Genomic DNA, 14,532 nt, shown 5'->3' on the forward strand with positions numbered 1-14,532 from the left:
CAACACGATAATATTTCCATTTCTCGATGCTTCCGGTTAGGTGATACAGTTACAAGACGATAGATAAACCGGTGGCTCACGTATGGCGCACGAATTAGATTGAGAATGAATCGGCTCGAGCTTGGTTGAGAAGCCTTGTCCCGATGTGCTGAGGGCGTGCCGCGAAGTGGAATCGATCGAACCATACGATTCCATAGGAATGGCCGCGCTATCACCTACCAGGTGTTGGTCTACGATAAATCCCACGAGATGCGCCGTTTAATTATTTAACGGTCCTTTATCGATCACTATACACCGACCGATATGACAAGGCTACAAGCACCAGCTGCTTTGTCCCTCTCGCGACATTGCGAAACAGCGGGCCGCATTCTTTTCTGGTTACCAATGCTAACGTTCCTTTCGTTCACGTTAACGACTTCTCTGGGCTTCACCTTTTTGCAATTCCTCTTTTCTTTCCCTTTCTTTTTATCTCGGTTCTTTTTCCTTCCGACTGTTTATTATCTTCCTTCTTGCTTGATTATTCCATGAAAGTAAAGAGTTGGTTGACACTAATTGAGAGACGATGTTTTTGCAAGCTGGTAGAGGTTTCAGATCACATGGAAGGAGTTTTTAATTTGTTAGTTTATTCTTCGTTGGTTCTTTGTATGTTTTTTTTTCTTTTCTTCTTCTCTTTTTTTTGCGAACGGAGGGGATCATTGTGCACGAGCGAAGGTTTGGATAGGAGCCCTCCTTTTTCTTATTATTTTTAGCGACGGCTGTTTATTGTCTTCTTTTTTAAATGGCTACCCCGTGAAGGCAAAAATCAAGAGGGAGGTAAAAATGACGGAACACTGAAATCTTTCTTAAGGCTAAAGCTTTCAAGTTATACGTAAGATGTTTCCAATTTCGTGGTTTCTTGTTTTTTCGTCGCTTTTGTCCTCTTACGAGCTGGTACCTACGTAGAAGCGAAGAAATTGTCTCAGGCAAGTTCTTCGATGCACATCTTTGTTACGGTAATAAATCTAATTGACGTTTGTTCGAATAAGATCTCTGCCTCTCGCTCTACATCTCGCAACTGTATGAAATCTCTTTTAAAATTGACTTATGTGCAGCATTGCGATAGTCTGTCTCTTTTCTTCGAATCACTGAGAAAAGCGCTAAATCATTGAGGAAAAGAAAAAAGACTCCATCTTCTTTACCTTGTCTGATGCTTTTTCTACCAAAGAATAGTCAAAAGAACATTTAAGGCCGTTGGTAGCTGTATCGTTGAAAAGAACCGATTGTCGATGGAACGGAGGTCAGATCGTTGAGAAACCTTCGGGAAACCGCCTCGACGAGGCGGTTGGTCGGTGTTCAGCCGATCGAATTCGCCTTTCGATAGCGAAACGGGGACAATTTTAAGACTCGTTCCTTTAACAATTCGTTCGAGCGAGTAGATAATGGCGCCAGCGTGAATGTAGTCAACCTTGTGCGTTACCTACCACACCCTGCGTAATGCCTCAATGTAAAACTCGAGAGGTCGGTTTTCACCAGTTTCGAAGTGTGGAAGGTCGCAAGTGACAGGAAAATCGATTTTTTCTCCCTTCATGTCGCTACCGGTTTCGTTAACATTTTTTTTCCTTCCTCCTGTCCTTTTCCTTTCTTTCTTCTCCGCGAGCTCGCCGCACGGAACTCGATCGATCTACAACCGACAGATATTTCCAGAAATCGGAACGAACCGTAGCGCATGGTCATTAATAATAATCAAAATTTTATCTGCGGGAGATTCTGTAAGGTGAAAATTGAATTTTAATAGAAAGATTTGTACGGTTCCAAATATTCGAACGTATCGCTACGTATTAATCAATTTTCAACAAATATGCCACGCTTCCGGTGTAATATTTCCAATTTCAAGCTTTAAATAAGTATATCGAAATTCATGTTTTACACGTCGAGTTTTAAACTTCGGATATTCAAGCACAGTTGTCGCGATGTTTGCTGAACGAAAGAAATTTTTATTCAGGCTCCATCGCTTTGCAGTTACGCGTGTAAGAATATAAAGTTGCATAAAAGTCCGCAGCCTCTGATCATCGTTCTTCGTGCGAGCCTCGCCGTAATTTTGGCACGATAGCCGTGTCGAATCGTATTGGTTACCAGCGAGATGATCGTGCATGCGCGGAACAGAGGCAAATAGAATTCACTCGTGACGACCGTTCTCGTAACACGTGACACCTTTCCGTAGGAAAAAATCGTAGCGAGAAAATTTAAGCGACGTCGTGTTACGATCGTACGAACCGTGACGTGCATTTTTGGTCACGGGCCGACGTACCGGTTGGAGGCTCTTCAAGATTCACGGCGCTCCAAGATTATGACGTGTAAATCGAGACGATACGAGACTGTCTATCGTACGTACTGTGGCCAATGAAGTACCTACATGGATACTTATAATGTAAATTTGAAATTTTATTTGCACAGACTGGCTCAGCTTCGTTATTTTATCGAGCTTCGAGAGAATTGTGGATACATAGCCATTGGAAACTTCTAGCAACAATGACACTATTTGAAGCGATTTTTATTTTTTCAAAGGCCGAATTTTTATTTTTCGTTATATTTCTCATATATTACTTCCGAGTGTGATAATTAATATTTTTACATGGGTCATTTTAAAACATTCCATTAGATTCTATTCGTTTTAGGTTTTATTAGTCTACTACATTCTATTTGATACGTTTCCTTCCTACGTACTTGTACCGCAGATTATTTTAACGTTGGCTGCAAGCTCGTGCAGCTGGCTCCCTATTCCTCCTGCTTATTCAAACCGCGATAATAATTAGATTGAAAATTGGTCGGAAATAACTGCAAATTATCTAGCTATTTATTCCTTGGAAAAGAAAAAAACAAAAAATAATGTTATCAAACGATGTTCGTGCTAATAAAGAGAGATTCTGTTTTGTCTATGCAGGGAAGTTTTTCCAAGGAACTGCGGCATCGAAAACTCTAGCACAACAAACTTTATCTTCTAACACGGTTGAACCGCAACCTTATTTACAACTTTCGATAAGAAATTATATTTTCGGCGAAATCTTAGTAATATTTAACTTCATCGTTTGTTTGTCAACAAGTTTACTCTACGGTACGGTTTACTCTACGGTCCAAACGTAAACCTTATATTTGTCATAAAAAAAAATATTGATCATTTGATACCTCGAAAGATGAAGAACCTATTGAAGCAATGTAATTTTTACAAACATCGTTAGATTTTTACGATTTGTCTCTTCGTCGTCGCTTTTCTGTCGTGTAGATCCGAGGAAATTAAACCTCAGCAAGGACATCCTCTGCGACTTTTACTTTTAGAATTTCCATAAAACTATCGATTGCAAGTAAGCGTCGATAATCAGGGCCAATCGTAAAAAGAACGATGATCGATGAATCGAAAATGATTCAGAAACGCATACGATCGTTCCGTTCGGTAACCCAGCCGTTTAATTTATCACGACGAGGGACCATAGGTGAGCATGTTCGCGTGCGCAGTGACCAGCGAAAGTTGCAACTGTATTAGCAACAGGTGTGCAACAGCTCGCAGCCACGACAGGTAAATCGATTTCTTCCACTACCGCCCACTTCAGCTTCGTTTTCCCGCTTCTCCAGGTTCGTCTATTCTTATTCCTCTGCTTTTTCACCCCGACTCGATCAAACATTCCTGTTTAACCTTTCAATGACCAAAGAATTTCATCGGCCAATACATTCTCCTTGAAGCTATTTAACCTGTCTACTCTTCAGGTCTTGTATTTTAGTAGATATATCTAGTAATCGTGAAGAGGACAGGTTTGTTACTGTCTTTCTAGGAATATTCGTATTTATAATATTAATAGTTAATATAATTATTAATAATTTATAATAATTAATACAATTCCTCGCCACAGTATATTCACAATAATTACATTTCTTCAGGACAGTTGCTGAATACAGTTGCGAAACAAACGTGCGTCGTGTATGGACTACAGATATTTACGCATTTTGGGAACATTTAGGAATTTCTAAAATACATAATATACAAAAATATATAAATCATCCAAAATAGAGTACTTATCGTGACATCCGCAGTCTAGTCACGTAAGATTACGATCCTAAAAATGTCTCTTTAACCAAAAATCAGACAATATTCGTGAGAGTGTAAGATGTTTGAAAAAGAGCCATGAAATATCTAATTATTGGGCTGGAAACTAAATGACTGCGGATTTTGTCATTAGATGGTATTGGCGATCACGATTACTTAGTTACCAACCAAATATAAAGATCATCGAGTGCAAGTGATTCTCGCGGTACTTTGCAATAACGAAGGTGAACGAAACACAAATTGTGTCTCGTTCAATCTCAGACAAGCAAAATTCCACTTCATTTTTTGTAGAGAATTCGCAAAGACAATTTTCTTGAGATTCGATTATGCTCTTGTTTCTCTCTGTTATACTCTTGCTTCCTGGTTGATTGCTCCTCCGACACCAACACGGTAAAGAAGTATATTAGTCCGGAATATGGTTAAAATGGGTCGTTATTACGACTCACACAACACCACAGAATGAATATATCTGTCGGGGAATTGAAACCGCGAATTAAACGCAAACGTTTACGTCGTTTTATCATCCGTTGAACCGGCATGAAAATGTTTTTACTCGCATAATCTACCGAAACCGTTTCCTGTGGCATTAACTTCCTTCCACTGTGCACGATTATCGTATTGAATAACTGAAAGTTTTAATTAGTCGGACTCGTGATTGTATTAAACGATGCCGACTTAATTGTCTGAATTGGTTGTACGGCCGGCATTAAACATTTCCATTCCCTGCCAGACGGATACAAAGGTCAGCTTATGGTGATTGCTCGTACTATTTCTCTTTCAATCGCTTCCTCTGGCTAACGTAAGACGCTCGATTAGGTTCCATTAAAATTCGTATCCGTGAAAGATGAGATTTTCAGCACGTGGATTGTAATACTATGGCTCGTAGAATATTCATGCAAATTATAAATATTTTTACAGATACTCGATAATGAAATTAAACAACGATATTTAATAATGAAGGAAATCCGATCAAAGGTGTGTCTTATATTTTAATTGTCGCAAAATATAGTTTATCCTTGACAAATTATTTGCTTGTTTGTTGTATTTATACTTTAATCGTTATTATTTTCTTGTTATTGTTGAAGGTCCCCGCTTTTAAGAAAACTCTGGTATTTTTAGCTTTCTAAAGCATTGAAGCCGTCGACAGCGCATAGACAAAAGACTGCGACGAAGGCAGGCCATAAACAGTCGACAGGCGACGTTGGCTTCAGGGTTTTTCAGTTATAGAGTAACACTGCTAGCGTGCGGATCTGTACCAGCTCATATTATTATTTCAATTTTTTGTACTTTTCACTTCCGTATTTCAAATATATTTTTCTACCTTATAATTTATTCGCGCGTCTCTCTCATTATACATCTAATAACATCAACAGTTATTTTTCTGCATTTACGCGCGTCGTCGTAAATGTATAATAAGTAATTTGTTTTTTCTTAAAATTGTGTCTGTATGACTAAGAACAACGGGTGCTTGTGCTTAGTCACTTGACAGATTTCTATTCTTAGAAAAATCCATGTTCATAAAATTCTAATCGAAACACTTCCATCAGGAAATGTATAATGATTCGCTTTGAATCTATCGTAGGAATGGTCATAGTAGTAGATCACCTACGAATATTTAATAGATTCATGTTTTCTTTCGTTCCTTTGTATGATGCCGATGTGCAAAGCTGAACACGCTTTATACGATTTTCAAGAATGTTAATATCGATTCAGGTACACAATTCATATTGTATTACAACCAATGCACCGAGTGACACTTAAAAGACAACACCGTACCCTAACGTCTATCCTTTGTACGCACGGTATCGTGCCAATCAATGTTAAGCTTCGATTACAAGCACGAATAGAGGCAAGATGTTAGACAACGATCGAACATCGTGTTTGCAGTTGCTGTACAAGTACAGACTTGTGTATCTTTAGGCACAGTAGCGGTTTCTATCTGGTAACAAAGGATCCTTCAGTGGAAATCAACTTTGCGAAAGTAACTCGATCTGTTCTACCTTTCTTTAATCGGAAGATTCTGTATTCAATTTTTCTACCAATTTCTCAAAGAATTTCAAGGAGAAATTGAAATTTCTTTGATAAAGTGAAACGTAGATTCGCGAGAGTAGAAACATCTCTTTGATGTTTTGTACGCAGACAGTGGCAACATCGAGTTATTTATAAAAGAAAGAGTAATTCAGGATGAAATTTCTCTTTCGAAGACTATTTTAGCATTCGTGTCTATTTTCTTTGAAAAAAGGAAATCTTCATACTGTCCTCTCCGTGTTCCAAACAATTTCGATTTAAGCATTTACATTGATAGGTGCAATTAATCTGTACACTGTTCTTCTTCTATTTCTGATATTTATTCATTTCGATTTACGGCAGGTTCCTTATCATTAAATAAAGTAATTAGCAAGAATCGAAATAATTTTTATCTCATAAATGGAAGCTACTGACGTTGCATACTTCAGCCGACGATGAGACCCAATATTTTTGGCACATTTTTCGATCGTACACGAATCCTATTGAAATTTCCCAATTTTAAAAACGCTGTGAATTTCCCGAATAATCAAATTATTACCATATGCTCATATTAGAAAACTCGCAGGCCGTTTACATTATTTCCCACCAATGACCGGTTAATTTTCGCTTGAAACGCGACTAACACGTTCCCCTAAGCTCCATGCCGCTCTATTGACATTTCGTACGTCCGACTGCCAATTTTAGTTACAATCGCGCGCAATGGGACTGCAATCGGCAACCTGCGTTGCATTACGCCACGTATCGGTAGAATTCCAGTAATGTTCGCGCGTGGCTTTCAACGTAAAACAGGGAATCAATCTTTCTTGCTCGCTATCCATTTCATCTTCCTGCGCGGCCCACGTTTTTCCTTTCTTCCATGCGATCACTATCGTTCGGCCATGAGTACGCAAGAATCTCTTGTCGCCGACATATTTATGGAGAACTGGTCGGGATTCCATGGAGAAACGCTCATACTTAACACAGTTGAGACGCTAGAGACGCGCAAGAATTCGCTACTTCTATTAATTGTTCGATTGCTCGTTTTTTGCAATCGCTGGCTTTCTTCTCTTGCTCGTTGGTTGCTGTGACAGAGTTTAAGGAAGTGCAGTCGAAGTGGAAAAATACGCGATTGCGGATATTTGTGGAAATTCCTATTTTTACGAACGTACTCGAAGAAATGGAACTTGCAGAGAAACTTGTTTCACCCTGTAAATGTTACAACGAATACTGTAATTCGTACGCTTCGCGTAACGTTGCATACTGTATGCGTCGTGCACGTTTTTGCATCTCTAGATTTTTTACAAACGCGTGAAGACTCTACCGATCAGTCGTTGCTGGAAAGAGATACGCACTCGGTGCTCCTAATTTGTTGGGGAAACTTCAGTTATTTCATTTATATAATAGTTTCTTTTTACTTAAGATAACAATTCCCTTATCGGGATACATGGTTCTGCTTTTTGCTCATTATACACAATATCTAAAGTTCTTTCATTTCTTTCCTTCCTTTCCGTTCCATCCACTCTATCTCCTCTTTCTCACACTGTTTCTTATTTATCGTTCGCGTTATTTCGCGTTCTTTTCCCATATGTTGCAATGTATTTTCTTTTTGTTACAATTTACGTATATAATAGTTATTATACTGAAATACGATGTATCATTAGTAATTGCAGTCACGATAAAAATATATACTTTCATTAATATTAATAAATAATTGTGAAAAGTATAAAGTACTTTTATTAATTTATCGCGAAAAGGAAAAATAGAATATTCCGCGACTTAATTTCTAATTCTCAAATAAAGATAAAAATTCTGAAACAAAGAATAATATAGAAGTGCGAAGTAATTGAGCCTATAACAATGATAAGAGATAACAAAGTTTTCAACAATATCTAATTAATTCATTCTATTTAAGCCAATATCGACGCTATTAACAACTTCCAAGATCAAGATCCGTCTGACCCAAGTTAAATCATACCACTCGTACAACTGATGACATAAATACACGATGAACCTGCTTTACCTCTTGCGTTACGTATCCCAAGTGATATGATCTAAAAAACAAGAATCTCGAAGAGACTGCTTTCAAGGCTGCGACTAAGCCTGTGCGCCGAGTGTTGGCTAAACTCGATCCGGTAGCTCGTTGCCTGCGAATTTACCGTAAAATGTAAATCGTGTCAAACCATTTTTCAATCGGAACGTGATTGACCAGTTTACCACCGTAGAAAGTGAATTAACATTCAGGCGAGATCGGCCGCTGCAGATAGCATCGTTATTTTTAACGAGCGCAGGTTTTCAGTGAATAGTAGCTGCTTTGACTGGAGGAAAAGAAAAAAAGAAGGAAAAGAAAGAAAGAAAGAAAGAAAGAGTCGCTCTTAGAGACAAAAAACGACGAACTTCTGTTCTTGCTCTTGAAAAGCTTGAATAATTCCTTTCTTCTCGTTACATCATACTCCTCGTATCTTCTCGCGTTATAGGCATAGAACTATATTTAATAACTATTTTGGAGGGGGAACAGCTTCTTCTCTTTTTTCTTTTCCTTTAGAATTTAATTATGCAATATCACAAAGGTGAAATTTCAATAAAATTTTACAAAAATACACGGAGAGATTCGATAAATGTGTCAACCAGTTCTCCCTGCTATTTTTATCACGAAACAAGTTAATCGAACACCGTTATTTTGTTGAAAAAATACTTTTATACTCTTCAAGATATATTAGGTTGTCCGGAAAGTTTCTTTCGTTTTATAAGGAAATAATAGACGCACGATGTTTTTTGTTTTATACTAGTTCATTGAATTATTCACGAGCATAATAATGGAGATAGAACGAAATGGATCATACCTAATTCAATAAAATAATATAAAACAGAAATTGTTGTTCATCTATTATCATCTTATGAAACGAAAGAAACTTTTCGGACGACCTAATATAAAATAAATAATTTCCAAACACAATTTCGATTTACTCGACAACTTGCACCCCAAAAAATTGTCAAAGACGACCCATGATTTTCGCCTAAGACGAACTAACTTTCATTTACCTACTTTTATATTACTTATCTGTTATGTGTCTTACTCGCACACTCTCGTATCACAGCACAATTTATCTCTACATTGTAATTTTGCTCTCGAGCGTCGCAGATTTATCGCATTTCTCTTTTCCCTCGCTGTTCGTTGTTATTTCAGATTTCGTCGTTATTAACGTATATGTATGTAATTGTACTGTCGTTACGCAAGCGTCGCGCGGACATCTGTTTCGCGATAGCGGCGCGGCGGTTCGCTCGTTCAGAAAAACTCTCGTACAATTTCCTAACGATATCCGTGAAAATACCGCGTTTCTCGATCCTGGCCGCGACACACAGACTCACGCACACCGACCGCTCGCTTATCACCGATTAAATTCTTGCGAATAGTGTGCAGCAAGAGCATAATTGCGCAAGATTACGTCGGGTCGTGCTGCAACGCTCGCGGACCTTTATCTTACGCAACACGTCGTGAATTGTGTTTTCCAATTGAGATTTTAACCAATTTATTCTTTTCTTCTAATCAAACTTTCTAATTATCTTCCGGCGAATTAAAGGCCGATGCATCGACTCGGCGGCCGATCGATCTGTCGATGCTTGGCTTCGATTATGAGACTCTGAGTAACCGTGGCCAATCGTTCGTTGTGTAACTTCGTATCGGTAGAGCGAAGTACTTGCTGACATAGCGTTTGGTGATAACGCCGATAATAATTGTTTGTGGGATTCGTTTGTCGTTTGTAATGTATTAGGTTGTCCGAAAAGTATCTTTCTTTTACAGACACGCATTTTCGTACAAACATGAAACCTAATCTGTCGAACGTTGTGATCTTTATCTTGATAAAACAAAATGGATCATACATAATTCGATAAAATAATATAAAACGGAAAATGTTGTATATCCATTATTTCCTTATAAAACGAAAGAAACTTTTCGGACGACCTAATATTAAGGAGACCGAAGGAACAATGCAACGTTCGATATAATTAGAAACGTTTAAGATACCTGTTAATAGATTTTTATAGTTTCATTTTATATAATAGTATAGACTATTGAAAGTACGTGCTTCCTAAAGATTTCGTACAACTGGTAGCTGGACATTCTGTTTTATCTTTAAAGGATTGGTCCATCGCTATGAGATGGAATCTAAAAAAATAATACTAGAGGCAGAGATGTCAAGTTTCAGAATGTAATTCAGAATGTTTCCGATTGTAATCAATTTCGTCGTATGAAGATGTTTAACTTCAGACTCTCTATACTTTCTTACTCGGACGATACAATCCGAAGCAAATTATCCGAACTCTCCTCTAAAAAGAATACGTACAACCATCACTTCAACTTCCACCTTTAAGCCACAATTTTCGCCGTGAATCGCGATTACATCGGCTAGAAACTTCGGCTCAGATCATACACGGTTCGCATGAAATTATCACAATCCTCGTTTGAAAAGAATACAATGTGCGCTGTAACCTGCACTTTTAAACCACAATTTCCCCCGTGAATCACGATCACAATTACGTGTTTAAAATCAACTTCTCCCCTGTACTTTCTCCAAGCACACGATCGATCTGTCCTAGTCGATGCATACACGTATTTATGCAAAGAGAGAGATCAGGTTATGGACAACGAGGATATGGCTGGTGGGTGCATAGATAAGTGTCTTTGTTACGATCGAACGAAGGAGGAGAAACGGCGTAGATCCCACGATGGTGAAACACGCTCGATCAACTATAACGCGGGTCATTGATTTAGCCGGTCTCGCACCTATATCCGTGTAGCCGCGCGCTACCGTGGTTATGCATTATGCAAAACTTTTTTTTTCAACCTGCAGTGACTTTAGTCGCTGGGTGAACAAAGAAAAAAGCTACAATCTCTTTAGTTTCCTCCCTCTCTCCCTCTCTTTCTCTCTCTCTCTCTCTATGTATGTTCTTTGTACGTATATGTTGGCGTGCGCTGCGAACAGCTTTGTTCATTTGTTCTCCGATTACCGCAAAATCGTGTCACGTAGGGCATAGGGCGTAGAGGACACCTTAGGCCTTTCAATTCGATCGAATCGCGAAAAGCGTAAACCGTGAACGATTACGTAGCATCGCGAATCCGACTGGAACGTGATTTATCGGTGATTTGTAGGCGGCGTTCGTTGCTACCGTTGTATATCATTGGTAAATGGTCCGGAAACGTCGGACTTTAATCAAAAATGCGTCCCTGTAATTGCTCGTAGTAATTTATTGGTACACAGAGAGGAGGGGATCGTGGGATCTTCGAAATTTAAAATTGTTACGCTTTTGGTCGATTTTTCTCCTGAATTTGGTTATATTCTTTCGAGCTTTATGTAGAGATGGAAGAAAAATCTACGATAGAGATATAATAATAATTTTGCAGGACATAGTAATTTACTTTGGAGTATAATGATTTTTAGTTTCTGTCAATAATAATATGTCACGATTTACCAATATTACGATACAAAAAAGTCGATGAAATTTCCAATGAGAATTGAACAGATACGAAAACGACACGACGCTAATCTACGGATAATCGGGTGGCGGATTAATTCGATTCAATGGCGGAAAATTCGATCGACCGGTGTCGACACCATCTAACAGCTGTTAGCTTTCAGCTGTTCGACAGCATTAAAACCAAAGGATTTCTTTGATCGTGCAATTAAACACTGGTTGGTTGGCGGACGTGTTCGCGGGCGCGTTGCTGCGCGCAAGAAACCGCGACGCATATTGTGTTACAATTTCAAGCGATTCGCTTGATGAAAGGGATCGGTTTTTCGTATTATTAGAGGCTCGCTCGCGGCTTTGATCGATAACCCGATGGCCTTGAATAGACACCGGACTTTTCTAACGAAGTAAAAGTTGACTACGGTGAGACCGGCTTCGTAAGGATTTTAAGAGATTGCACGTCGCCGAAGGCATGTTCGATCGTACATATTTATTCGTGCACGATCAATCGGAATACTTTCTAATACCGTGCCGATACTTTGCCATTAAATCGTCGGTTAATTGAAAAATCGACGTACGCATGTCCTTTCTAATTATACAAAAACTTGGCGATCTTTTGTTTAAAAAAGAAATGGATAAGAGAGATTTTCGATATAGTTTTACATATTCATAGAACGTTCGTTTACAGTTTAGTGAATTGCTGATACATTAAAATGATAATGTTATTCGTTTGTTAACTTCATTTAAAAAAAGAGCAGAAGAAAGATTGAAACGTATTTTTGCATTTTTATAGGATATTTTCAATTTGACGTTTACAGCGCAATGTATTTTTTATTTAGTACGTTCAAGTTGAAGAAGCTATAGGTCTGGCCAAAATCAATTAATTCCTCAAGGCCGCCGAGCACCGAGCATCCTTCACCGCATCTACCAGTTTCAGATATCACTTTCCATATTTTCTTCTATATTTTCCATGTTTCCTAAAACCAACGTCAAAACCACATCTATAAATGTAGAAACAATCTACCGAATTACATACAACTCTATAAGAAACTTCAACTTCGGTTCTATCGCCATCCAATGTGATATATGATTACCATATGCGAGGGAGGCAATCGTTCATTGGCGAAAACGCTCGGCTCATTTGGTTAAGAGACGGAAACTTGTTCCAAGAGGTACCATGGAAATACCCTGGAAAACGAGCAACAATCTCGCTCCGCCCTGCACTCCGGCCGCGATACATCCAAGGCCGCTCGAGGCCGATCGAGTGGCTCGAATTCGTCGATTCGCGGGTGCGGCAGACAGAAGGCACTCTTTCACTCTCTATCTGTCTTCTTTTAACTCACGTACGACCATTCGCCTTCTCGCTCGTTGCTCGTTCTCTCAGTCGCTGGCCTAGCAGCGTCTAGTCTCTGTCCGGCAACCCTCGCTTTCTCTGTCTCTTCGTTTCTCTCTTACACCCGCTTATTCGATAATACTTGCTCTCTTCGTCGCTCGTGTATACACTTGTAGTATTCTGGCCACATTCTCTCTCTCCTACGCGCCTGTGTTACATTTAGTCTTAGTAGTGTGTTTAGTTGGTTTCTTGTTCCATATACCTTTTATTTCGTTCGCTTGCTTTCTTTTTTCGCTTGTTTGACTTACCGATTTTTATATCCTTCTTTTTTGGTGTTGTTGCTCTATCGAGAAACCATATTGAGAAGTTTTGAATAGAACGCGTGAAGGGTATTTAAGGTTAGGAACTTGTGAAAAGTTAACAGTTGTTTCCAAGAAATACTACAAGTTTTTGTTTCGTTGGAGATACTGTGAATAACGCGACTTATTAACTTATATACATCGGTATATTGCACATTGCGGAGTATATTCGCATAGGCAGATGTAACGACATCGATCACTATGGACATAACCCAGGGAAAGGTCTAAAACTTTCGCAGCTATCTACTTCCTAAAACACAGTCACATCGCTTCTTTCCCAGATGTTTACGTAATATCCCTAAAAGCATACCATCCTTACCTTTCAACGCTCAGATCAAACCAACGAAACTCGCCTAAAATCGAATCAATTAAACCTAACAATTTCCGCCATACGTGCTGTCACTTTCGAAATACATACCTTTGATGAAATCGAAGACACGTATCGATCATTTCGATCGCTACTTCTCTAACATACGGTCGATCAATTACCTCATTGCCTGTTTTACATAATACACATATACTTGGAAACTATTTACCATTTTTCGAGGAAACGTCGGATCGTTCGGCTAGCTTTTCGAATTATTTCGACGAAAAAGAATGCAACCGAGTATATAATTATTTTTACACAAATATCTCGAACTATTCGAGTAATTCCTAACTGTTGCTCTCTGTCTCTGTCGGATGCTTGGTACGGCGCACCGAGCGCAAACGTCCTTGACGGTCGCCGTGGCGACTGCGCAACACAGAACAGCGCAGCGTTGTACGTCGTTGCGCTTGCGCGCACTCGATGCACTCGCCCCACCCCCATCCCACCGTCTCTGTGACAAGCCGCCCCCCACCACGCGGTCCACCTTTACCGTCACGAGCAACCCCACTTTTCTCTCTAACTATATATCACGGTTGCCGCATATTACGTCATCGACACCTTCACTTTACCCATGCTCGGCGCGCACGATGCTCTGCCACTCGTTGCTCTTTCGTTGCTCTTGCACGTTGCCCGCACACGTCCTCTCGCAGCATATTGTTGCTGCTCCTGTCCAGCATCCTTCGATCTCGTTTCATCTCGTCTTTCGATCGCGTTCTTTTATTTATTCTTTTTTTATTTTGCGTAAACATGGCTATAGATCGTAATGGAAGGGAAAAGATTGCTAGAGAACTGACAGTAAGGGAAGTAAATTTTTCAGGAAATACATTGTGGTAGTTACTCGATGATTTAATAATGAACAAATCTTTCCCGTTCGAGCTCACCGAGCACGGTGCTGTGCCACTCGTTGCTCTTTCGTTGTGCTCAT

At 39.3% G+C, this 14,532-nt stretch overlaps 1 protein-coding gene and 1 long non-coding RNA gene across 2 annotated transcripts in view; one reads left to right on the forward strand and one right to left on the reverse strand.

Moving 5' to 3' along the window:
• Positions 1–14,532, forward strand: part of LOC122566955 (terminal nucleotidyltransferase 5C) — a 170,740-nt gene that overhangs the window by 52,106 nt on the left and 104,102 nt on the right. The window lies entirely within an intron of this gene.
• Positions 11,601–13,958, reverse strand: LOC122566958. The gene is made up of 4 exons (XR_006316664.1): positions 13,659–13,958; positions 13,190–13,593; positions 12,643–13,089; positions 11,601–12,525 (listed from the first exon to the last, which is right to left on the reverse strand). It is a non-coding gene; the product is annotated as an uncharacterized LOC122566958 (long non-coding RNA).

The sequence above is a fragment of the Bombus pyrosoma genome, linkage group LG4, assembly GCF_014825855.1.
Source record: "Bombus pyrosoma isolate SC7728 linkage group LG4, ASM1482585v1, whole genome shotgun sequence".
Classification (NCBI taxonomy): Eukaryota; Metazoa; Arthropoda; class Insecta; order Hymenoptera; family Apidae; genus Bombus; species Bombus pyrosoma.